This window comes from Pleurodeles waltl, chromosome 3_1 (assembly GCF_031143425.1).
Source record: "Pleurodeles waltl isolate 20211129_DDA chromosome 3_1, aPleWal1.hap1.20221129, whole genome shotgun sequence".
Taxonomy (NCBI): domain Eukaryota; kingdom Metazoa; phylum Chordata; class Amphibia; order Caudata; family Salamandridae; genus Pleurodeles; species Pleurodeles waltl.
This window is the reverse complement of record NC_090440.1, coordinates 1,653,780,299-1,653,807,810: the sequence shown is the minus strand read 5'-3', so window position 1 is coordinate 1,653,807,810 and position 27,512 is coordinate 1,653,780,299. Positions and strand designations below refer to the sequence as shown.

Sequence of the window (27,512 nt, the reverse complement as noted above, 5' to 3'; positions counted from 1 at the left end):
CAATACAGGGAAATCAAATAGTCCACTACATGAAACCAGATATAACAGTAACTTGTTAACACAGTGGAATTTGGTTTGCAGTAAAAATGCTGTGGCAAAAAGGTAGACTATTAAAATGTAGTGCACTAAATGTTGTATATTAAAAAATAGAATGAAAACTGAAGTTTTGGCTACAAAAATATTGAAAAGTGTTGTGCCTTAGTAGTTCAGAGGTAGGTGTGTTGTGAGCAGGGGCAAGGTGACATCACCCTGCTGAAGTAGAGAGGAACTTTGTCTGAGCGGCAAGGAAGGAGCCAGGAGACTAGTAACAAGTATTTAGAGTTAAGGGTAGTTATAATAGGTAGGAAGGGGTTGGTAGGGTGTGGAGATTGGTAGCGTAAAGGGTAGTTAGCAGCTTTAGGGCATTAGTGCTTTTTAGAGTTTAGGAAATGGTAGCAATAAAGTGAAGTAAGGGGTTCAATTCAGGGAAGGGTGGTGCTTAAAGATTGGACTTTTTTTTAAAGGATTTAGTCAAGGATGACATTAGGGGCTTTTAGGATTCAGGGAAGGGTAGCATTAAGGTGCTTTTAAGTTCAGGGAAGGGTAGCAGTAGTAAGGGATTTTTAGGGTTCATGGAATGTTAGAACTATGGGGTGGTGAGTGTTTTTTTATAGTTAAGGGAAGGGTGTGTAAAGGGGCACTAATTCTTTAGGGTGCACTGAAGAGTAGTGATATGTGTTGGTAGGGTATCTGGGATATTTTTTTAATAAAACAAACTTTATTAAGTTTTAGCTTCCTAAGGCAAAAAAAGAAATGGAGCTTACAACTGATGTCATTACTCATTTTAAGTTGGTTACATATCAAAGTGTATAAGCCAGAGAGGATTCATAGCAATCATTTTGTACATTTTGCAGATTAAGTATTAAGGCCCAACCTACTCCACTCCCTGCCTGGAAAGGCGCCCAGTTCAAATAGTATGGTTCACTTGACATGGAAAACTCTGACATTCCTTAGTAAACTGCCTCTTACTCATTGAATAGTCATATTGTTTGATGAGTGTCTAATCTTCCTTAAAGTTATCACAACCCAAATATTATTTTAAAATTATAGCATCTTTTGTCATACGGTAAGAAAAAATAAATCTTCTTTTATGCTCCAATATTTTGAATCTTACTTTATTGCTCATAGTTCATCCAAATAATGCACTTGAAGCTGTGGTACATTAGATAAAGCACTGTCTGCAAATCACTTATGAAAATGATCTATCCAGTTGAGTACCTCATAAACATTTCAAGTTAAGCACTTACAGCGACGAGGTATAAAATTGAATACTTTTAGACAACAAGTGCCTACAAGGCCAGGACATTTTGACGGCTAGGAAAAAAATGAACATTTGAACATTTCCGTTCTGTATTACTCCTATATCTATCAATCCATAGTGTGACGTGATAACGTGTAAAGTCTTTCCAAGTGTTTAACATCTATATAAATGTGCTTGTGCTTCATAAAGAGCCCCACTGTTAATAATCCATAGTTGTATGTTAAAATTAATCCAGATGTGAAATAGAGGAAAAATGTCAAGAAAAAACGTCAGAAAAACATCAGGGGAAAAAACATGGAAAAGAGATCAGTGGAAGATTTTTAGTGATTTTGGTAAAAACATGTGGTTGCATAAGCGGCTAAATTTGTGTTACTTATTATACGTATTGGTTAGTGAGAAGCTGGTACTATACTGTAAAGATTCAAATACCTTGTAACTCCCAATTAATATTTTTTTCAAAATCCATTGGATACTCTTATCGTTTTAATCTTTAATGGATTTTAAGAAGGAAAGAGGCAACATGAGTTGATCTCATGTCATTTTACAATGATAAAGTAAAAAACGCAACTCAAGACAATCATGATGACTGCACCCTATTAAATCTGTCATGTAGTATTGATCCTACATACTTATCTTCCATTATTCTAACGTCTGGTAATTTCCATATTCTGGGAAATAGTCCTTAGGTCATGAATTTTTGGGTAACATTGGGCTTCAACACGGTTTTGGGGAAATCAGATCCTCATTTCTCATGCCCCAAAGTCATACAATGGAAAAGAGGACAAGAAACTCTGACTCTGAGGGCCATGGTGGGGCAGTGCTATTTAAGAGCATAAGACATGCTGCATTAGTGGCGAATAAAGCTATCCTGTAACGTAGTGGTATGAATAACACTGTTTTATAATGGCCAGAATCACAGGTCACATCGACATATGCCTGGGTGAAGCTTAGGGTTGTATTAATAACTGCCAAATTGTGATCCAACAAATAATTTTTTTATATATTAATATGGTGACATAGAGCTGCAGATAAGACAAAGCAATATCTGCTACTAAGTACACTGCCCCATGGGATCCGCACTATAATCCTAAATTGTTTATAGGCCCCCCCCCATTTAGATCCTACCTGATTTCTAAAAATATCAGATATAGTCTTGAGCTGACCTTGTCAGATACAGCGGTGTGCTCCGTGGCCTTTTTTAAACCTCTCCGAACGAGATTAGTCCTACTTTCATTATGATGAAAGCATCTGTCTGGTTCTTAGGTCCGACCATCCTTGAATTGCTAGGAGAAAGAGTTGCTCGAAGTTATATCAATATCTACTGAAATAATAAAGAAATGGGCTTCTTGCAGTTTTACCACAATACTGATAATACCAGCTTGATTTTTATCAGTGGTCTTGTGTAAAAGGAGCAGATGGATTACTTTATTGGAGAATTCAGCACAAATGTTCCCGATTAGGCCCAAAAAATCTAGGTTAAGCCTTCGTACTTGGCCTATTAACTATTAGACATGGACTAATTGTTATTATGTGTCTAAATTCCTTCTCATTTCAATATCAATACAATTCAGAGCAGATTTATTTTTGTATCTGTATTTAATTAGGAGCTACTATGTGACGTTAGCATACCCAACCCTCATTTTAAAACTTCCTAAATACGATTTAGATACCCCGTACAGAATATGAAACTATTGTTGGTACGGTAACAAGTTGAGAAAATCCTTTTCAAAAACTGGCCGTGAACATCTGAAAGGGAAAGATTATTTCCTTAAAGCAGAAAAGGTTACATTTTCCCTGATGGTGTAACCCCCTATAATCATTCTAAGCACCAATATATGGGTTCCCCAAGTGAAGGGAAAGGGGTGGAAACACATAATGTTTGTAAACTACGTATCTATTTCTTGACATATTCATTGGAGAAAACCATTCTAAGACAATGTCATGCTTCAGTTTGAAAGCAGGTAATTAGTCCTTCCAACATCAAGTTCATAGTGCAATATCCCATATCTGATCTAGAACAATAGGACAACCAATTATTTAGCATAACATTCTTATTTATGTCCATTTTCACTGTATTACATTTTATGATCATGGTTCTTTCCGTAGTCGATTTTCCATATTGCTTCCTCTGTTTTTTTTGTTGGGGATGAAATTTCATGAAATGTTCTACCAATGGTTGTTTCATATCCTGTTTTTGCATGTTACGGTAATTCTCTTGTATTCTGTGCTTTAATGGTCTACTTGTGCTTCCAATATAGTGTTTGCCACACAGGCAAAGTGTATTATATATCACATAGGCTTGTTACAGTTTACCCAATTCCAAATTTGGATTTAATGATCATTTATTGTATAGTTTGTAGTTTTGCTCAAACCCAGTTTACAGATGGAACAATTCATAAAGTGTACAAACCAGTAGGTTGCTGCAAAACGTTGGTGGTTGTCTTCCTTCTCTTGTCCTGGAAAAATGAAGTACATAGTTTTTGCTTCAGATTAGGTGGTCTGCTGAAGCTGATTTGTGGTAAAGATGCAATCTCATCCTAGAGTTGTGTAACAATTGATGAGCGTCCAGTGTTGTCTCAGTATTTTACGAATGTGATGGTGGCCATTATTTTATTCAGTGATGATTCTGATGGTTGTTACTTGTTCTGACTTTGTTTCCTGCAGAAGTAGGGTTCTATAATTTTTGTTTTGTTTCATGCAACATCTTGATCAACAATGTTTCATCATATCCTCTTCTTTTGAGGCGATCTGTGAGTTACACTGCTTTTTGACAGGACCCCCTTTCCATACAGTCCCCTCTAGTTCTTTAAAATTCTCCCTTGTGGATATTTTGTTCTGTGGTCTTGAGATGATAGCTTGTTTGATTGCAAGATGGACTTTGCTGCTGTTGTTTTCCTAAATAGACCATTACACAATTTATTATGGTCCACATATACTTTGAGATCCAATAATTCAGTTGCTTCTGTGGAGGTAGAGGAGGGCACTGTAATGCCCCATTCATTCTTGGGTAATACCAAGATAAACTCCTGAAGAAGAGTGTCCGGGCCTTGCCAGATCATCAATGTATCATTAATATATCTTGCTGAAAAAATTACATTGTTTGTAAATCTGCTGAGTTTCTCATGCCACAACCAATATTTTTCTACCTCACCCATGAAGATACATGCGTATGGCGGCGCAAAGTTGGCCCCCATCACTGTACCCTGTTGTTTCAGGATAATTGAGCCACTGAACAAGAAAGCGTTATGCTGAAGACAGAATGCTAACATTTCTAATATCATTTAATTTCTTTCAAGAAAATGGACTGATCTTGTGGAAAGCTCTTTCCTCACTGCTTCTAAACCATCTGAATGTTTGATTGATATTTACAGGCTTACCAGATATGTAGTGACAAGTATGTAGTTTGGTTGTCAATCAATGTTCTCCAATTTGTGCAGTGCATCTTACGTAAGAGGGTAATTGCCTCATGAAAGGCTGAAGTTAATTGTCTACGTATTCCCCTTACATTGAATAGATTGAATCATTGCCTACGATAATAGGCCACCTCTTTGGGGGGAAGCATGGTTTGTGTATCTTGGGGAGCACATATAATGCTGCCATCACTGGGTTTTTTATATACTGAAATTGTTTTCTTCAAAGGTGATAAGACACTTGTTGTAATATCTATCTATCAATTCTGATCGGTTTACTCTGTCTGCGGAATTGCGGCTTTCGGATCATAAGTGGCAGCAGGGCTCCCGATTTGAATCTTTTGCCTATAAACATTATAATTCATTACCCTCAAGCGTACAAGGAAATCTGCATATTGAACTCGGCTTTCCCTCCGTTCAGCTGCTCATGAGTCATTGTGTGCTAATTGTTCTAGCACTTCTAATTGTGCATCTACCTGTGTTATGTCTCACAAGACCGATTGGCATGCTCCAGCTGTCGTGGAAATGGATGTCCCTTGGATAATTACTTTAAACACCTCCCATTCCACGAATGTTGATGAGGCAGTGCCAGGGTTATCTGCAAAATAGTCTGTATTTGCAGTGGCCAGATTATCCCTGAATACTGCATCCTCCAGTCTTCTAGGATGTAGACGCCATGTTGGGACTAGAGTGGAGGTATGACCTAAAATATAGTAAATTTAAGGGGGTTATGGTCCGATAATCTTTTGCCCAGATATGTGGAATTGGGAATGGTTGTCAGAAGACGAGGGCAAAACACACGATCCAGTCGGGAGTGTAATTTGTGCAACAGGGTATAGAACAAATATTCCCACATTAAATTCTCTCCATGCACCTAATTAAGGAACTTCCCAGTGCTCAGTCTTGTGGAGCCCTTGCTTGTCTAAATGATGAAGTATTGGGAAGAGGAGGGTGGGACCTATTGAGGTGGGTTTCTAAGGTCGCATTAAAGTCACCTCCAAACTTTCACAGTGTGTGAAACAAGTCTGCTAGTACAGAAGAGAGGTGCGAAAAAAAGAGGTCTTGGTCCGTGTTTGGGATGTAAGCACTACCCAGCACCAGTGGTCTACCATCAAGCTTTCCCTTTATGAGTACATAATGGCCATTGATGTCCAACTTGGTATCTATGGGCTCAGTGGTGTTGCAGATCGCACCCATATTGCTGCCCCTCATGCAGAATCTGAAAAAGTTCTAGCAAACAGTTGCCCTCTCCACTTAAGTTTGTGCACCTCGTCAGAGGAGAGCTGTGTCTCCTGCAAACAGACTATGTGGGCCTTGCGGCAGCCAAGTTGAGAGTCTATGCAGTGCCACTTCTTGGTGGATCCCATACCACTGACATTCCATGTTAGTATTTTATAGTAACTTGTTGATAATTACATGTTGAGAGCGAGTAAAAGACGTAGGATATGGGACTCCTCTCTCCCCACCCCCCCCACCCCCTCCCCACCCCCGCACCGCCCCACCGGGTGTCGTCACTGAATAAAAGAATGTAAATAAACAACAAATATACCCCAATACGAGGCTCAACCAGAAATGTTCAACCACAAAACAAGCGATCTTAACAGAACTAAACATAAACTATAGCATCTGCCCTGGGCGTTGGCCAGTAGGGTCAGTAGCAATAAATATACCATAGCAATCATTATGTGAAAAATAACTTGCAATCCCCTGGAGCGCCACTGGGATATGACAGTGTATCAAAAGGATATATCACTGCAAGACCCAATTAGGAAGACAGTAAATGCAATACATACATTTCAAATAATCAGGAGGATCATAGATGTCAGCTCGGCTCTCCAGCGATGGTGTAGAACATCTGGGATTTTGGTGCCTTCAAGAGTGTAATCAGATTACTGTGTCCGAAGTCTGCAGCGACACTGCAGGAAAAATTGTCAAGCTCTCATTGGAATCTGAGGTGGCCGTACTGGAGGAACTGGGTGGGAGTTCGGGGCAAACGGGGTGGTTGCAGTCTTGATGATGTTACAGTGGCAAACACAGCACGCCGCTCCTCCAGGGCCAGTTGGTGGGAGAGAGCTGCATGTGATGGAGATGGTCTAGAGTTCCCTTGTCTGCGTCAGCGCTTGGGCTATTGTGAGGGTGTGCATGTGTTTTCAAAAGAGTTGGGGTGACGAGCATTTGGATCATGAGTCTCTAGCCAGTCCCACACTGTTTCAGGAGTATTTCAGAACAGTGTCTGTTGATCATGTACTACTTGCAAGGGTGTTGGAAATATGAAAGCATAAGGTAGGTCCTCGCTCTGAGCTATCTTTGCTGCACGTAACAATGATTGCTTACACTGGACTTCTAAAGAATTGCCAGAGAAAGGGGTTATGGTGGCATTTTCAACAATGATTGGGACATTCTCTCTGGCTTTCTGTAATATGACATCTCGGTCCCTAAAATTCAAAATTTGTGCCAAGATGGGTCTTGGAGGTGCTCGTGGTGATGGGTGACTTGTGGTAACCCAGTATTCCCTTTCGACAGTGAACAGGTCACAGAGTCTCTGTGGTGCGACCTTGGTTTTCAGCCAGTTTTCTTGGAACTGTGGGACGTTGGGCCCTTCCGTTCCTACAGGCAGTCTTGCTATGCTTCTGGCTCGGCTCTACTATGTAACAGACCTACTTGTGAGCAGAGATCCTCTAGTTCTGTAGAGTGGGCCACCTGTTGTGGGAACAGGGTCGCCAGGTCCGTTTGATCAGACTTGACTCCGTTGGACAATTTGCGATAATCGTCGCGGAGCAGACCCAAGTCCAATGCAAAAGCCCCTATGCTGAGTTCTATGGCTGCTCTGGTGTCCCAGATTTCCAGCTTGTCTGGATCTATAGTGTGTGCTGTTGGGGGAATATAGTCCACTCCTGTATCGTCCGGGGAGCCTTCAGACTGCATAGTTCTTGATTGGGATCTGTAATGGATTGACGGAGGTACTTGCTTCATGGTCTTAGTGGGGCCCATGGTGGTTTCATTCCTGGACACCAGAGGAGTATTGGAGGGTTTTCTCTGAAACATCGCACCCTGTTGCGTACGCTGTTTTGTTAGTATTTTTCAGCAAGTAGTGCTGAATTCTTCCTGAGAGAATTTGCCAACTCTAGTACCCGGGGAAGGGAGGCACCCGAAACTTCTTCCACGGAAGAGTGGAATGAACGGTCCGAGGAAAAACCAGGTGTCAATCACTCACAGGAGACTCATGCCACATGCATAATTACAGGTGAATGAGACAATGGAGCAGAGCCCAGCCTTTCTTGCATACAGGTCTCAAGGCATTAATAATTGTCCCTTGCAGCGGATTGTTCATAAGAAAAATGTGTGGTATATGGTGGTGGGAGTAGGTTAATGGTTGCCGCCCTTTCGTCTTTAGTCAGCTGCAGCATTCGTTGTATATAGATAACCAGTTGTAGATAGTTAAAGGCTTCTAGGGTATTAGGAAAGTTAGCATTAGGGGTAGTACAGATTTTTAGGGTTCGGGGGTGGGTAACATTAAGGGCTTTTTATGGCCTTAAGGTTTCTGGAAAGAGGTGCATTGAGAGGTGCTAAGACGTTATTAAGATACAGTTAGATAACTTAATGCATGTAATTAAAACAACTATTACAATTCAACATTTTTGGAATCGTCACAGATTATAATGATTATTATTACCTAGACACTTTCAATTTGTCTTTGATGAAGTTAATATCATACTTACATAGAGAGGAAATTACGGTACGCAGAATGAGGAAGTGAGTGCAGACTAGGGAACTGATGGGAAAATGAGGTTTGTAAATTAAATGGATTTGGTACAGGGAAAGGGGCCTGACGGGCGAAGTGAGATGAAGAAAAGATGCAATTGGAGGTGAGGAATAAAGTAGATTGAGGATGGTTCAGAGAAAGAAATTTAAAAGTAGGCAGTGGACGGGGAATGGAGAATAGGCTGAAAGGAGAAATGCAGGTACTGTAAGATAGCTGAAAACAGTGGTTACAGGCAAGAGACAGTCAGTGAAATAGATCTGGAGCTATCTCGGATGACATGTAAATGGGAGAGTTTTTAATGTTTTTCGGAATTGGAGAAAACATCCTCAGATTTCCAGGGTGCGTGAATTACTGAACGTAAGCGGTTGATCCAGATAATAATTGTGTCTCAGAAAAAGTGAAATTCTTTTGGGTGCTGAGAGGGTTTTATCTCTTTCAGAGAGTAAGGCATCTAATGGACTTATGCTAGACTGTTTTAAGTGTAGAAAGTCTGTGTATTGCCCTCTCACTCTTCTCATTACCCCTCACACTCACTCTGTCAGGACTCTGTCTGGTACCAGTAATGGATTTAAAAAGTAAAATGCAAACGTTTCAATACATTAATTCTTTGCCACTGTCGGGAGTCATTCCCCTACTCCTTACTGAATATTACGACATAGTAGGGGTGGGCAGCCCTTTCAACAGCAAAGTACCGTATGAAACCTTAAAAAGTTTAATTACATCAGAATAATTTCTAGCCTTGTATTCTAAGACACTTGAAAGTGGATGCTCTAAACATGCTCACGACTGCTTTTCTGCATCTTTGCCTGCCTGTTTTAAGGTGGTGCTGATGTTGTGTGGACATTCGTAGCTGCCGGTGTTTCCTTGGCAGTACTCTCACTTTGTCAGTCCTGACTTTTTTTTAGCAGATCTTGCATTGTATTCTGGGCCTTGACATTCTGCTGTTAACTTTGGGTTAAAACACCCCAGCAGTAAAGTGCAGTTGGATAAAAAGACAGGATTAGCTGAAGGTTTCACACGGAACAATGGGACACATTTCCACAAAATTGAAGCTTAATAATCTTACATCACTATCTTGCAGCTAGATTGCACACTTTGTGTTGGCCGTTTCAGAAATAAATAAAAATAACTCATTTGCTCTCTCACTTCCCTTGCCTCGAATGGCATTTTAGTTTGTGGTTGGGCAGGTAATTATCAGTGTTGATTTCTTTACTTCGGGTTTTATTAGTTATTTTAGGTGTGACCATAAAATGGGACAGCCTATCTGTCAGTTTGCCTGGGTTTTAACCATGTTTCCCCCGTTTGAGTGTTCGTAAGTTTACAGGCATCAAGTTTTTTTTTAATTTTGTAGTGGGGATATGTTTAGGTAAATGTGTGTGACATATGGCATTTTGATGAGTATTGCCCCCCCCCCCCCCCCTCTTCCATCAGGATTCTTGGTCAGTCCTTATGCTGATTGGGGAACATTGACTAAAGTACAGAACTTTGATGACTGCATATGAAAGGGTTTAGATGGAAACAATATGCACCAACGGAGAACCTCTCCCCAGGTAGTGATAGAGGTTTTTAACAAGACTAATATTCTAAATATTCCATGCTTCCTGCTCTATTTCCTTTTCTACTACTGGTTTGCGTGTGGCTGCTAAAGGCTTATCGCTTGGTTTTGTTTAAAAGGCAAAGTTAGGGGTTTGTGTAATTAAATTACATTTTTTTCCTGGTGATTTTCATTTTTTGACCACGTTCAGACTTCCCCGGATGGCTGCTCCTCTCAATTAGGGTGTGAAAATCTGGTGTCATGGCACAGCGAAATTAAGATTTAAATAGGGGTAGCAACATTGCCATCAGGAGTCACGAAAGAGGGACAAAATACTTGTCAGAGAGGAGCAACTTGGGCATCAGAATGCTTGTACCGGTTTTGAGAGGGTTGAATAAGCATGCGGATTACGGTTAAAAAGCCCTCCTCTTCTTTCGACCACTCATTCCTCTGCTTCAGACCTCACAAAGAAGAACTAAAAAAAGATGCCCGATTGGAGTAAAGATCCTGGCATCAGGTAACACACGAAGCAAGACAGAGCAAGAGGTTTGCTTGGAATAAGGATGATGACATTAGCAGTCAGTCTGAGAAAATGTGTAAGGCAGGGAGGTTCATACAGAAAAGAGAGACCTTGGAATCAGGCCAGTTGAGAAGGGCATGGGGCTACATAGAACAGGATCAGGAATTATGGGAGAATGTGCGTAATAGAACAGGATGTCAAAAATGCTTTCAATAGTGTACCTTTTTGAACATAACATATTTGGGAAAAATGTACGTTTTCACCCTCGTCACAGATATTTTTTTATTACTTTTTACACTGTCTTTTCTCCCCAAGCAGCGCCTCCTTCAAGAAATCAAAGATATTTCTACATATTTGATACATTTTGCCAAAGATTTGGAGTGTCTAGCACTTGCTGTTAAGTCACGTTTTCCTCCTGTGTTCATAGCCTTTAATATCGAGCATATTTGGCTAGAAGTTGCTTTCTTTCAGCACTAAAACGTACATTTATTTTAACACTTTATTGTAGTGCTATTTGACCCTTACCATTTGTATTACATTAATGATGATGAAGGTATTACATTCCTTCATCATTACAATGTTTATTTCTGTACAAATTGAACCTTGTTATTTCTTGTCTGTTGCCCTATGAGAGCATAACATTCTAAACACATCTGCCATGTTGTTTCTTAGCAAGGATGGTCGTATTGGTAGCATTCCTTTACTTCTTAACATATGACTGGTGAATCTCGAAACTATTCCATTACATATGTTGAAAATGTTGCATAGTATAATGTACAACTGAATAATACATGCTCGAAACGTTTATCTTCAAGACAGTCAAACCATTTAAAATAGGTGTTTTATAATATACTTTACTCTTTTTTCAATAAATAATAGCTTCCATTGCATGCAATCTTATATGATAAAATAGTTACGTAAGACAGTTGAATCATGCCGCTTAAATTGCTCTCCAGAGAGCCTCTTTACATGGTGGAGGTATCAACTCGTGATACTTGAGTATTTTTTAATTACCACATTAAAATGAAGGTGCAGAATTTGTTTTGAATTCTTTATGAGGTACTAACTCTCGTTTAATATATAGTTTATCTGTCTACTAAGCTCGCCTCGTTTAATCGCCAAGACACCATTACCTCTGTGAAAAAGCCTATTGGTTATGCTTGTGAATTTTCTTCTTCAGCAACAAAAATAGAAACATTTTGAAGGCTGTGCCGCAAATCCGTTGACAGCAGGGCAAGTCTTAAAGCGATTTTTTTAAATCTAGTTTCGCGCTTATCTTTAATGTGTGTGGCTTATTGGCAAGTGATTCCCAATGTGTAGACGCAGTTAGGAATTGATGTGTTACTGTATGTCTTATTTTCTCTCTAGGAGGTCGCAAACAATGCCGGTTTCTCTTAAAAAATATTCCATCTTGCCTCGTCTGTGTTTTAACCTTCATAACCAGGATTAATGTGAAATGGGCTTTTCTGGTTCTTTTTTTCTCGTGACCTATAATTGATGTCAAGAAATGTTTCCGATTTGATTATTCAATGTGACAATTTAATACATTGTACTCTGAGAAGAAATTTATCAAAATTGATTTTATTGGAGTTTTATGAGGTTATTTCAATTGAAACACGTTTAAAATAAGAAGAATTACATTGCACTTTTTTTAATCACAGGAACGTTAAAAATTAACACCTGATGTAAGCATCGTGTGAGAAATTTACTAAGCAGCAGATACCAAGCTGCACATAACTACAAATACTGTTTTTGATTGAATAGCTTGAATTAACAAGGCTGCCGTTCTGGAATCTTTCTAAATTTGAATGATTTACTGACCCAGCATTCATTCAGCTAAGCACGGTTTCAACCCCTACTGTTCTCTGGATTTAAAATATCCAGAAAGCTCATAAGTCAAATTACAGAATGTGACCTTCCTCCTAGTCTATAACATCTAGCTTATTTTAGGGACATATCCTTAACACAGCTGGTGCTTTTATTCACCTCTGACATTTGGTTGGTTAATGTTCCCACCTTGTTGCAAATGTTATTATGCACCCCTACTGAATCACGCAATATCTCTCTCAGAACATTGCTTTCAGCTTCATGGGGGTGGTAACATCCTTTAGACCATATTCGCCTTGGTGGATGGACTATCGCTTAATGAGTTTTAAAAGGAGCTTGGGCTGCTTACGACTGATTCGGGTCCGTGTTCTCATTAAATGTTTTTGTAAACTAAATGTTTCTTTGTGCGTTCTGTTTTGCCTTGCTATCAGGTGTAAAATATTCTAAAAAGGTTGCATAGTATTAAGGCATAATCAACTAGGTTGTGTATGCCAAGTTGCAGACAGACTCAGTGGAAGTCGAGGGCACCTTAGGGACCCAAGGTCTTGCCTCAGTCATTCTGCTTTGAATCCAAGTAGATTGGGTCCTAATGTGGAGAACATCCCTGGAAGATGAGAAGGAGGATGAAGTGCACGAACTGCTGATTTAGCCGACCGTATCAAGGCATGTGCCAGATGTTCAAGTTCGATCTGTTCTTTAGGACAGAAAACCTCACCACTTCCACCAGGATAAGTGGAGAGTGCTGGCTGGTATCACAAACACCAAAGCTGCCGTCTGCATTGTTTCCTGCACAGTTCTAATCAAAAACAGCAGGAGGAAAATTTGGTTAGGCCGATATATTGCCATTCGGGCAAGTTGACCAGGGCAGGTCTCAGTGGAACTAAAAACGCCAGTAGGGGGTCCCCTTTCAGCCCACCACCACAGTGCTTCACTAAAGAAAGTGTTTCCTAACAGAGAGGGCAACTGTCCATAGGACCAGGGTGCCCTGATCCGACTGGCTAATAGGGCCCAGTTCTGTATTGCGGCAGCTCTGCACTTAGGATTTAAGGCTCAGCGACAGCAGATAGGTCACAGCTAGTTTGTTTGCCTGTTTTTAAGATCCACTCTGTAAGAACCAGTTGGCAGAGCACATTCCAAGTTGCTAACTAACATCAGAGAACCTCACCAAAATCAGTAGATCAAAGGAGACCAGAGCAGCCACCCACCCCCAACATAGCTCATTGATTAATGTGTAGGCTCTTTGTGCTCCAAAGGTGAGATGTTTTTCCTATCAAGCTTGAGGCCGTGAAGTGCTCGGGTGTGCAGTCACGACTCCTTTTCCACAACTTTGGAGACATCACCTTTTGCCAACTTCTTGCCTAGAACTAACCTATGTACTTGGTTGGTGACCCTCCGGAGGTTATCAAGAGCATGTGCTATCCCCTAGTGTTAAGCTCTACTCAAGTCATTTGGTTAATAAACCCACTGCGGAGGTCTTGACAGAACGAGAATGTCACAGATTACACTCCTGGCTTAGCCCTTTCACCTCTTCATCTCTGCGTCTCTGCGAGGTCGATCCAAATGAATTCAACTGATTTTTATTAACAATGCCACCTGCTTTGCAGCACTATGAAATGGCAGAACCTGTACTACCAAGAGCTACATAAAAAAAAAAAAAAAGAGTTGTCCCAGACTCCCCCAACATGCATTAGACAAAGAACCCTAGGGAAGAGAATGTGGCGTAAGGGCCAGAGCTGCTGACTTTGGAGCTGAGGAACATGGTTTGAGTCTTGGCGCCGTATCAGCATCTGTGATTCTGGGCAAATCACTTAATCTCCCCTTGCTACAATAAATTAATGTGTACTTCTGTAACGTAACAGGTGCTCTTATAAAGTGCTGTGATACCTTTGTATTGAGTTTTCGCTATATAGAACTGCACAAAAAAAAATAAAGCCCTCCAGAAACCTATGTGTCGAATTTGCGCTACATAAAAATGCAGAAAAAAAGACATTGCAAAGAAACAGCAAGAGGCCCAAAACTAAGGAAGAAGAAGAAATGACACACCGCCATAAGCAAAGCAACGGGGCAAAAGAAAAAATTGTGCGCCACACTAAGTTACCTGGCTGATCATGCAATAACCCATTTATCAGGGTCAGTCTCCAAGTATTAACAAAACAGTCTCAAGGCGGGACAAACAAAAGCATTTACCAACATCATGGGATGTTTGAAAGGCAGGCCCAGGAATGAATGAAAGTGATTTGCGCGGTTAAAGCTCACTGAATAGATTACATGTCTAGAAGAACAGCACTTGTGCACTGCTATGCTCGATCTAAAAACTGGCAAGACCTTTCCTGTTTTACCACCACTATCTGGAGCAATCACCTTCGTACCTGAGACTGCCATTCTCGCTCAAGATCTTCAGGAAGTACCCCCAGTCCGTCCTGCCCTCCATCCATCTCCTTTATAAATGAGGCCAAAAACCATTTGCACTTTTGTATGGTTCAGATTGCAAATTCTTCCTCCTTGCCTATGTGTTTGTTTCTTCTATTGCGTAGTGCTTATATTTTGTATACTTATCATTTTTGTGAACATCGGTAATTATTTTACAAATTTCTATAGCACCTAGTCACCCAAATATGCTTTACCGTTAAACAATAAGGCGACACAAGGTCTTACTTACGTAAAGCTAATAATTTGTTGAAGCCATAAGTTCAAAGAGGTGTAACATCACAGGTCCTGGAAGATGGGGGAGAAGGAGCAGTGGGTGAGAGAGAAGATACAAGTGTGAAGACGAGTAAGTGGAGAATTCCAGTGAGTCCTCACAGCCTCTCTTCCTAATGTGGTTAATTAAATAAGTATCACGAAGTCCGTGAGTGCACATGAAGAATAATCGTTTCTCGAGCACATAAAAGTTACATGTGCATAGCACCCGTTTGGATGTTTTGCCTGCAGCACTTGACAAAGGGGACACGTCTTTCTTTACTCCTTGCAAAGGCTTGGAGAGATGGAGACAGAATTTAGTGGGGCAGGCCCTGCTGATGTCCTCAGAGCTGTGGTGGCACTGTAGCATGAGCAGCTTTCTCACCTACCCATGGGGTCCCAATAGTCTGACCCAGCTTACTGCCCTGTAGAATCAATGTTAGAAGTCTATTTTCATGCCACGTTTTAGACTTTTCACTAAAGTACATTGGCATACTATGAACTCCTATAGAACTCTTATACAGAGATGATGGTTATCCTGAAAAATGGGCAGGGATCTTGTCCTCCTGAACCTAAATTGTACACTGCTGCCTTATTCACAACAGCCTTTTATCATTCTCCGACATCTGGTTTCAAACAACTCCTAATAAAATTGATCACAAATGAATGGCGCTACTTTGAATCGTTCTGCCTCCTTACTTTCTAGTGTCGCCTTTTCTCATTTGGTTAGGTATTTTTTTTTTTTTTTACATCTGTAAATCACCCTTTAACTTATCGAGGGTTTCACAGGTCCCCATTTATTTAGGGTTGATATTTTCTTCCCTGTTCTCTGTTTGTATAATAAGTTCAGGCCTAATTTTCAATTGTAGGGAGAAGGGTTGGGTGGGAATTACGAGTTGCCCGAATTAAGGTTATCAGAGGCCAGGATCACATTTTCCTTATTCGGCTTAGGATCCCTGGCATCCTTTGAATGCCACTGGTAGCAGAATATGATGGTATAGATCTGCAGAGAGGTGAAACTGGCCTCTTTCTCGCATTCCTTATTGAACTTGTATTTGAATAGTGGAGTTTGTGTTGCCATTGATAGCACTACACTGTTGCCACCTCTTTAAGTGAGTTTATTCATGTCTGGCTAGAAACGTACTCTTTGACTTTAATGTGCCGTTTTGCGGCATACAAAGGTGGTAGCATCATATTTGAAAGCTTGTTTAGCTTCGGTGGTATCGGCTTTTCGAAGAATCTGAACGGTGCCATGTCGATTTCTTTGAGTCTGAAAACTCATTCCGCAGGGTGGCTTCAACCAGCAGACCGAGCTCAATCACAAAGTATATTTCAAGAAATGACAAGAAGGTCTTTTGTGAAGGACAACACCTTTGGCAGAATAGCAGCATCCAGCGACATGCTGTTTATAGATGGAACTTGTTAAGTTTGCTCAGCAGGAACATAAATATGTGACCTTGTAGGCCAGAGACAAGAGAGCTGCCTACTGAGCGGCAAGGGCAATCTCGCGCACAATCCAGGAGAAGGCAGAAAGTTCTAATGTGCAGTACATTGAGCCGGAGCACTTGACCACCGACAATTGGTCCTGAAGATGAAAGTACAAGTCAAATTTACTCGCGCGAGCGTCACGTGCTACACCGTTTTGAGCCATCAGTATTATTACTTGGCTTCTAAGTGTGCTTCATCGCCCCTGTATTTGTTGCATGGAGCAGTATGTGGCTGGGGTACTAACACGAGTAGCTATTTGTCCCTCCTTATATAAATATACAGCCGCCGATGACCTTAGCGTCGTGTAGCTCTAAAGAAGGATGATGAGTTTTATTTACCGATTTACCTGGCTCAGGGTCACAAAATGAACTAAAGATCCTCCACAAAGGCATGCTTGTTTACAAAAACGAAGGTAACTGGTTCCATGGAGACTAGGGAGTATATTGCATTTTGTTTTAATTGTGAAATGCCCTTGGTTCGCATGTATGTTTGTGCCCTTGTGCTCACACATAGAAAGAGGAAAGAATGATAATTGACACCAAACCAAACTCCTACTGTATTTTAGAATGACTGTTTGAGGTGTGTCTTTCTTAAACATAGGAGACTAAAACCCGTTGCGTATCCGTATATATTAGACTTCTCAGTTACTCATTTCATATTTTACACACCCGTTCGAGCACGGTTGTGGCACAATAAATTGTAATGTTGATGCTGCCGATCAATTTTTTGTTGAACTTTTTTTTCTGTGTGTAAGTAGAAAGCAAACCTCTGTTTTGCTGTGGAGTGAATGCCTCACTACCTCTGCCAGTATGTCTATACAAATTCATTATCATTTCACAACAACGGTGGTCATCATTTTAAGGCCTCTCTATGCAAACAGATCTTCCAAAGAATTCTCCATTTTTAGGGGTTATGTGAGGCTGCTGTGCAACAGAATTCTTAAATGCTGCTGCGGCTAGTTAAACTTCTAGAAAACAAATGTGGGTAGCCAGACACTTAGGTCCACCTCCCTTAATCCAAAATTGTATGCTCTTTGGCTCTGTTTGTTTTGGATTCCTTCTCATGTCCTCTTCCTTCTCACGATAGCAAAGTGGGCAAAAAAAATTGTGGTGATGTGTCTGGAGGTATTAAGCTCCGAACCAGGACAGTAAATTTCAGTCAGTGCCTGGCTTAAGTCTTCGAAACGTAAGTCAAAGGTACAACAGAAAAGCATCTCATTTGACAGAATGAACTTATTTGATTACTTCACCAACGAGGTCTTCAAGCAGTACCGAAACCTCATGACCAAATAGCTGAATACCATCCAGAAGGGACATCCAAGACCACACAGTCTGGGTTCCTTACCGGTGAACGTTTTTCATCTAAGGTCTCTGCTACGACATAGGCCAAGATGTACCCGCAATTTCATGAGGGATCCACCATAATTCTTGGTGCCAAGTTTAACAGTTAAGGAGGAGTAAGAACTTATGGGCTGGAAGTCGCCTAGATGTCCCTCGTTGGAGGACTGGAGACGGGATGTGACAAAGTGGGTTAGGGCTGAATTGCAGGTTTTGAAACGTGAAGAGGCACAGGGAATACGCCAGAAACCCATTGCTCTGCTGTGGGAGGAGTTGCTGGACACGTGGGAGGAGCGGATACGGGAAGGGGGAGCAGAACTGAAGACATCAGGGGAGAGGACAGATGTGGATCCAGTTGCTGCAGGCATGGGTGGGGACAACAAGATACAGCAGCACCAGGGATGAGTAGAGACTAACCTAGAATCAGGGGAGGGTGGAAGTCTGGCAAGATGTAGATGGGTACAACCAGCACTGCTGAGGCCCGAGCTGCGACACTGCCTGGCAGAATGATCTGCTAGCCCTAGTGGTAATTTAACCGAAAAGGAAGTTGGGAAGGAGGTGGGCAGGCCTAACCACCCATGGTAAAAAATCCATTGGTCCTATCCTCCTCTTCAGAACTAACTCTCCCCTCCACTGCACCATTATGTTTACAGTTAGTGTAGAATTAACGGAATGATGCGTTATAAATATTGACCGTGACAGCTCAGTATCCGTCAGAGGAATACAGGTGGGGAATGGTCACAATAAGTCTAGATGGAAGGAACACGGTCTCTCTGGAGCTGACCAATACTGTATGATTTGCATGTGAAATATAGATACCTGTACATAGACAACATAATTGAATAGTACTCCAGACTTGATATGAGTATGTCACTGTGATAAATTGAATGTATAATGCATTAAAGCAAAAAGTTAATAAAAACAGTAAAAAAAAAAGAGGAGTAAGAACTTATGGTTATCTTAGTCAATTGAAAAAAAATGAAAAACATCATAGGATATTATTGACGCTACTGTTGTAAGCATGAACAGTAGTTGATCCATTTGCAGCAGACATGACTGAAGTCAGTAACCTCCAGATTGATGGGTTTAGATATTGAAAAGGTCCTTCAGCAGTTCCAAAAAGCAAAGCAAACCCAGTGAGGGTCATACACTCTGTAGTGGACAGACCATGACGTCTTTCCAGCTGGTGCATGCCTCTCAGTCTTTCACGACCAAAGCTTCCTCTCTTTTGTAAGTCTCTAGCGACTACCTTCAGTTACTGGGGGAAACACTTCAGGGTAATGACCAAGCCTATTCTACAGACTCAAAAAAGACTAAGAAACTTCCTTAGGTTCTACCATCCTGGTCAGCTCGATATTATGAAGTTCACTTTTCTCCAATATCTATTGAGGGGCATTAATGAGATTCTTTCCCTACACTGTTTTCACAGATTATAAACTACCACCAATGTATGGTCATATTGGTCGTTTGGGCTCTGTTCTCCTGATTAGTTTTTTTGTACCCTTGCAAGGCATTAATGCTGGTCTAGCAGCTAAAAGTGCCACCCTAACCTCAAATATCTCCCGTTACTACACTTTGCATGAGGCCAAAGCTCCATGTGGCTCCCGACCTACCCAGCTGTGGTTACTGCTGCTTCAGTTTCATTCTGCATGGATGTTCCTGTCCGAGGCATGTGTTGGGCGGCCAAATGAGCCACCCTATTTTGCAGATGCTATGGTTTTGAGTATTGGGCGCAGTTTGGTCTGGAGGTTCTTCACAGCATGTTTGTCTAGTCCTACACTGCCTGGTATTCCTTTTTCCCCTTTCATTGTCAAAGCTGTGGAATCCACCCACGTGTTAGAAATGGGAAAGAGCCTAGAAGAAGAAATAGACTAATAGATTGTTACTGTTTTTCATTAGGCTGTTTGCAACTGTTACCTTTTTGCTGATCACTCACCCAAAAGTACTGAAGGATTGACTCCTTTTTAAAAGTGATTTGACAAGCACACAGATTAGTGCAGAGCAGGAAGATGTGGACATGACTCTTGTATGCACGCTCTCCTTGTTCATAAAGCTCTGTTTTGACAGCATTAGAAACACTTTGCCAGAATTCAGCAGATTACTCATAAATTGATAAACAGAAAGAGGCTATGGACTAGAAGTAACACTCACCATAAAGGTAATTTTATTATGCTTTATGTACATTTTTGATTTGCTCGCTATGATGTTTCAATTTTGATGGGCAATGTTAAAAATTGGGTCTCTCGGTAGCAGAGGTATGCACCCTGTCCTAGTAGGGACCACAATCCTTGTCAGGGTAAGTCAGATACACAATTTAAGCTAACCTGTGCTCAACCTCTGGTAGCTTGGTGCAGAACAGGCTTAGCTTAAGAGGTAGTGTTTAAAGCATTTGTACAACACACACAGTAACACAATGAAAACACCACAAAATTACTCCACACTGGTTAAGAAAAATAGAATATCTGAGTAAATTAAGACAAAAATGACAAAAATCTTAACAGTAGATCACAAGCATTTTAAGGAGCATGTATTATGGTAATTCTTGAAGACGGTGTGCTTCTGTTGGGCAATTCCACTGGGTGCTCGATCATACTTTCTTGTGAAGAGCGTTTGGCTTGAAACAAGTGGAAAAAGGAATGTGGTACAGCCACTAAAACCGCACGGGTCTAACCGCATACCAAGGCAAGCACAGGCATGTAGCTGTGAGGAGCGCAGCACAGTGGTGAGGACCGCTCAGCTCAGGCCGCTTCTAACACAAAGTGTCTAAAAGAATAGAGGGGAAGTAATCTGTGGCAAAGGGCTTCCGCTATGGCCGGACAACCACTTGTTTGGATTGGCCGGGTGAGGCTGGGTTGCGATGAAACTGGTGCGTTCCTTTGTTGAGGTGTTGGCCTGGCAAGAGGAAGAGTAGGGTTCACGGCACTGGGAGACAGGCCCTGATGTTTTTCTTGCCACTCTGCCGTGACTCAATAGAGAGGCGATAGAGAGTGCGGCTTCTGGACAATAATTCCACGTCAAACGGCCTCTGCAGCCAGACAGAAGCAGTGATGATGTACTGGTTGGAAACACAGCTCGCTGAACCCGCAGCAATCGAGCAGTGCTGCAGTTCTCCAGATGCAGGAAACAATTCCAGAAGTAGGTGACGAGATCTGTGATGTCCCTGAGATCTCGGGGAGAACAGGGACCAAGTCAGCAAGCCATTGGAATCACCCTGGGTGTAGTCCTTAGTTCCTTTTGGCAGGGCAGACATCGGCAGGCATCAGGACATTTCAGCAAAGCAGGGCAGCAGTTTCTGGGAACAGTCAGGCACAGCAAAGTTGTCCTGTGAGTGCAGCAGCCTTTACTCCAGCAGAGTTTCTTCTCAGGTCCAGAAGTGTTCTGAATTCAGAAGGTCAGAGACCCCGTACTTAAACCCCAAACTGCCTTAATGTTGAGGATGACTTCAAAGTATCTCTCTGAAGTGCATGGGTCCCCCTTTCAGTCTAGCCCTAGCTTCAGACTATCAGTTTGGGGCTCAGGCCACTACCCTTTGAAGTGTAAATGATAGCCCTTCCCATCCACTTTGCCCAGGAAGACCCATCAGTATGCATAAAAATGCAGATGCATCTGAGTGTCCTGTGTTGTGGGTGTCTGGAGGGAATGCACAAAATTAGCTGTCACTCAGGCACACATGTATTCGAGACAGACTGGCAGGCACACAGAACAGTCAAATGCCCACTTTCTAAAAGTGGCATATGTAAAATAGTAGTAATAAAACCAACTTTACCAGTAAAGAGGATATATCATTACCATTCCAATGATATGAAACATGATGCAGCTACTCCTTTCTGATCAGGAATTACAGCTCTAAAGTTTAGTAAGGAATTCCCAATGCTGGTCTATGAGAGGAGCAGGCCTTGCATTAATGAAAGCAACTTTGGGAGTATTTTCATCACCAGGATATGTAAAAATTAAAAGTACATATCTTGTCTTTTACTTATATGGCACACTGCCCTATGGGCTGCTTAGGACCTATTTTAGGGGTAACCTATATGTAAGAAAAGGGAGTTTAAGGCTTGGCAAGAGGCTTTAAATGCTAAGTCAAAGTGGCAATGAAACTGAGCACACAGGCTCTGCAGTTGCAGGCCTGAGGCATGTTTACAGGGCTACTTAAGTGGGTGGCACAATCATTGCTGCAGTCCCCTTAGTAGCATTTAACTTACAGTCCCTTGGTATAGGGGATACCACTTTATAAGGGACTTACAAGTAAATTAAATATGGCAATTGTGGATATACCTATGCTACCATGCTTAAGGGAGAAGCACATGCACTTTAGCACTGGTTAGCAGTGGTAAAGTGCTCAGAGTTCTAAGGCAAACAAAAAGATACAGCTAAAAACAGGAGGTGAAAGGCAAGAATTCCACCCTAAGGATGTCAGGTCTAACAGGCAGGCTATTAAAATAAAACACTACTCATCAGGAAGCCAAAAATCTAACATGCATTTAATGCAAAAATAGCAAGCAGGACAGCAAATAATCAAGAGATTATTATTATCTCAACCAACCAGATCTTTCAGCTAAAATGAGCCAAAATGGCCAGTTGGGGCATGTAATGCTAAAATGCATGCAAAACTGAACAGTTTTTGTACTTTTTTTTTCCCTTCATGTAAGACATTGAGATGCAAACATGTGACAGAAACGTGTTACTTTCAACAAAAGCTATCTAATGAGCAGATGATAGCTTATTCTCATAGATAAAACGTGAGATGTCCTTGAACCAGAAATGCTACTCATGAACAACCAGCTAACTTAATTATTTTGTTAAAATCACAGTTCTGTTTGCAAGTATAGAAAGTTGTGTAAATGTGCTGTATTTTCTAAATCATGTTTTATGAATTACATCAGGGCAAAAAGAAAACTCAGCTACATATAATGACTGCCCATGCAATTTATGACAGGTGGAAAAGTAGAGACCTAATCACTTCAATGTATAGGATTGGTGTATCACCAAGTTGTAATGACATAGTACAGAGCAGGAACTTGTTAGCAGTTCATACTGTAAAATCTTGTGAATCGGACACACTTCCAAGTCACTTTACCAGGAAAGGATTTACAATTGCTGCTTTTGATAATTTCGATTTTGAAGACAGCTCTTCTTTTTCTGGAACATCCAGCCCACATGATACTGCTTTTTGAAGACTGTACCAATGAAGTAGCTGCTGGAAAACAAGCTGTGTCAGCTGTATGCATAAACAAAGCTGCAAAGTATAACCTAACTGCCTTGCCAACGTGTGCAAAATCACTGCAATCAATCAACACTTCCCAGTCTACCATAAAATTTCAAAGTGGATGAAGACATGGATCTTCTTTTACCTGATGCTGCGGTCCACAAAGCTGATTTAACTGAATTTATCATATTGCTTATTCAGTGTGGACTGAAGGGTGAAGAAAAGTCAGTTCCTCCATGGGCCAGAATTCATGCTCTGATCTCCCAGAATACCATCCCACTAAAGAAGGTTGGGTTTTTACCAGCAATGCCATTTCCATTGACAAACTGTGCAACAGTATTCACTGCTCTAAAAAAAAAAAAATAATAATAATTCCAAAATATGCATGCTCAGCTTGAAGACCAGTCTAACCTGCCAATTTTCTGCAATGAAGATGTTTTCCGTATTGTAGCTGACATTTTTATGAGCATTCCAGTGGAATTTGATGATCTTTATCCATTGATGGGTATTTTCCATATGACCAAAGTTGTGTTGTACAGGAAGTTATCTCCATGGGTATGGCATAGACAATGCACTTATTAAGGCTGAAATCTTTGGAAGCAAGACTGCCCATTCAGTATTGAGTGGAACTCATTATGTTTGTTAATTACAAGGCATACTCATCATATCTCAGGCTATAGAAACATTGCGTCAGAATGCTTTCTGGAACAATAATGACAAATTAGGTTTTGCATATTTTACAACAGGGCACTGGGTGCACTTCATTCAAGTATAGCGGTCTCAAGGTTCCTGAAATATTACATCATCACTGCGACACATCTGCCATTTTTAAAAATGTTGTCTAGAAACATTCAGCCCGGATCAGCAGTGTCTACTGAAGCTAAATGAATAATGTCCTAGTTAACATGAAGAAAAGTGTCAATTCTATTAAGGCGCGGCGGCGAGGATTATGCTTCCTTCCTTCTTTATTTTACTTGCAGCAGATTCAACATTAACAAAACTATCTTTCCCATCAACCCAAGAGAAAGAACTACAAAGAAGACAGCTAATAGGCGTCCATCATCTCCTCAGATAATCGTGTGTTCTCTACACGTTTTCCTCTTTCTTTCCTGCTTGCCAGCAGATAATTACTCTTCCTTATCAATCTTGTTGATGTATTTGTCAGCATTTTTGAGCCTTTCCGAAGTATATTGTTAATGCGTGCTGATTTCTACTCCGCCGCAGGGGCACACCTCAAAGTCCTTATTGCGGCAACAACAGACTTGGGCCGCGTGATTGCGGTGCGGCCACTAGAGGGCATTAAGTGCATGCTTGGACCCGACCCACATTGTTGACAGATTCGTCTGAACTGTCATCGCGACCCGGGGACTCTGGGCGACAGATGGAGAGCCACTGTTTTAAAGCATTATTGCTGCTTGTCTTGTGCCACAAGGTGCAGAGTATAGGCTAGCAAGTGCTTTACTTCTTATATATGGATATGAAAGATGTCTAAAGCTGGGGTAAGCTCTAAAAAATAGTGGCAGAATAGACAACCTTCAGCCCTGAGGTGAAGTGAAGAGCAGCCACATTTCCAATCTTTCTTCTGCTACACCCTTATAGAGCTGCTTTGTTACCCTGAGTCCTGATGCATGAACTACTTTTGCGTCCCCGGACTATTGTTACTTATGTATCCTGAGGGGCTTGTGTTACTCCTCTTTCATGGAAAGAACAAAGCAGTACTTCAGTTGTAGTTCACCCAGGGTGGTGACGTTAAACACACGGCATTGCTTATGTTCTTTTAAATTTAATCAGCACATTCAATGATGTTTAACAACCTCAAGGACCGCGCACGCTTGCTAGCTAGAGCACCTTTAAATTAATGTTTTAACTTTGCCCTTCCAGGTCACCCCTGACTCATGAACATGCCCCTCTTTATGAGCATGCTACATAGGTGGTGTGACGACCCCTTGGCCACAGCAGAGTGCTCATCTTATCTTAACGTTTCGATGCAAAATCATTCTGCTGCCCCAAATTGTTTGTGTTTGCTAGCTTTGGAAGTGTGACTGTCTGTCTGTATGTTACACTTAAAAGCCTTTTTAGGTTGAGCGCGCAAGAACTCTGACGTGTTGTAATCTATCTTGGCTTTTAACCACGTCCACTTAGCACCCATCACTATCACTCGTTCATGGGCTTGCCAAATGCTTTACGTTTGGCCCTCCTTGGGGCAGTTTTGTTACCGCCTTGGCCATCGACTATGTTACATGGATAATTGCACTTTGCCTGATACGTTTGACTGCGAGCAAACTTCTTTTTCCTTTTGTGTCGCTCCTTCGCACTCATCCTCATGGCGGCTGTGGTGCTTTGAATCAGCTTGCTTATGTCTACTGTTTTACTTTTCATTTTCAATTTAAGTGGCAAGAAAAGTCTAGTTCTTATTGCAAAAAACGATACAGCAGCCGTTCCTATTTCGTATGCATTGCTAGAAATACCTTGCTCAAGAATCATCAATTATTCTAAGATTGGTGAAACAAGGTGGAATATTTTCAAGATTGGTGAAACAAGGTGGAATATTTTCAACATGCAATTTCACGGATCCGTGTCGTCTTTCACAGACATATGTGTACAAAACAAGTAGCTTAGACTTTTCCCACTCTTCTTGTTATGAGCTCTGCAGTGTTACTCCGTACTGTGCGTTGACCAACAAACATTGTGAGACTAGGAAAAAAGACAGTTTTGACAATTAGGAAGTCTTGCTTGACTTGAAATTGTTTATTATTTTCTTCATGACATACCTCTTGCTATTGAAAGTTGGGATCGTTGGTAACATGAATCTTCCAGTTTTTAAGGACTGATTGAAATCGAATTATGTTAAAAGAATAAACTCGATATTGTGAGTGAGCTATTATTGTAGATGCTGTTTCAAGAATAATTACAGTCATTTCTGTTCTCGACGTTTAAAAACAGGATCTTTCATTGAAACCCAATGTATGTAGAAGTCAAACTAGCATCAGTGGAACTTCTTTAAATTCACCCAAAACAAACTTTGTCACCATCTTTATAATGTCGCCCTCTGGGTGGGAGACGGGGAATATGTGACAGGATTCTGTTATGTGTTAGTGTTCCAACCTCAAATTCACGGTACATGCCATTGATAAACATGTTTAGGTATTTATGTTCCAAATAATCTGTTTTGCTTAATTTACAGAAAATGAGGTGTTTGATTGTTCTAAAAGTCTTGGTTATTACCATATATAAAAAGTTTACTGATGACTAATTCATTCTACAACAGAGTTTTACTGTGTGAGATTTTTCCTCACTTACTCTTTTGTCCTACTCTTTTTCTCGTTCTTATCTGGCTGGAAATTACCTGTGCAGGAGGAAGGAATGGAAAAAGGCTTTTCTAAAAACAATTTGTCTCTTTAGCGAGTGTTAGAGGCTGCATGTACGAGCAACCTCCGATTTACATGAGCTTTATGCCCACATACCCTCCTATTTGCTTGTCACCACTGTCCCTGCTAGTCCTTCAGTTTATCATGCAGGTATCGGCTTCTCTGTTGCTTTCTCTTTCAGCCGCTAACATCTTTTTTCACTTTGTCTCCCTCCTGCATTTTTATTCATTCTTTTTCTTATTGAAGGCTAGTCTTTGCATGCTTTTTCCAACTGGCCCGAAACAATACAGTATATGCCAATGGAAATAATCTAGGTTGCTCAAAAAACTACCTGCTGTCAATGTCCAAGAAGGGACTTCAGTTGATAGCCTCCACCTTATTTGGGGACAGAAGATGTAGCACTTAGGGACGTAAGAGTGCGCTGTTGGATGGTGTATCTGAGTCAGCAAAACCTGATAGATCAGCCTCTTATGTTTTGGAGCACCTGGAACCAGTACTTTGTTGCCAAATATCCTAAAAACGACCCACCCTTACCTTCAGTTACAAATATCTTAAGTACTGAACACAAAGTGTACACCAAAATCAGGGCCTCCTGTTACTTCAGAGGATGATTCCCATCACCTTCTGACATTACACATTCTAGGAAGGAGAGAAGACCGAAAGAGTGGAAATCTGTAGCAGAACTACTACTTATGCCATCACCATCATTCTTAGAGTCGCTACATGCAGCCCAGTTTCCAGTGGCTTAGCAACATAACACTTTGTTGTTTCTCCCTCATGCCAGGTTTTAGCCTTGTCTGTTCAATTCCCTTGCACTTAATCGCTTGTATGCTGTCAAAGAAAGACGTGTCCTTGTCTGATTGAGTCTTCCCACCCAGTCATGTCTTGCATAACATTCACCATTGTTACTGTATTTTCTGTTCCACCGGTCAGCTACCCACAAGGTTTTTCCCCGCAATCGATTCCTTCCTTTCATGCTCCACATCTTTCACCACCTAATTTATCAATCAGTTGTCCATCAGTTCTTCTTCTAGAGAGTGTTCATGGAGATCTGTTGTCAAGGTGTTTCTATGATTTCTG

General features: G+C 41.1%; 1 protein-coding gene across 2 annotated transcripts in view; it reads left to right on the top strand.

The window, feature by feature from the left end:
• The window catches only part of OLA1 (Obg like ATPase 1), a 659,689-nt gene that overhangs the window by 112,576 nt on the left and 519,601 nt on the right, over positions 1-27,512 (top strand). The gene's annotated exons all lie outside the window — the stretch shown is intronic.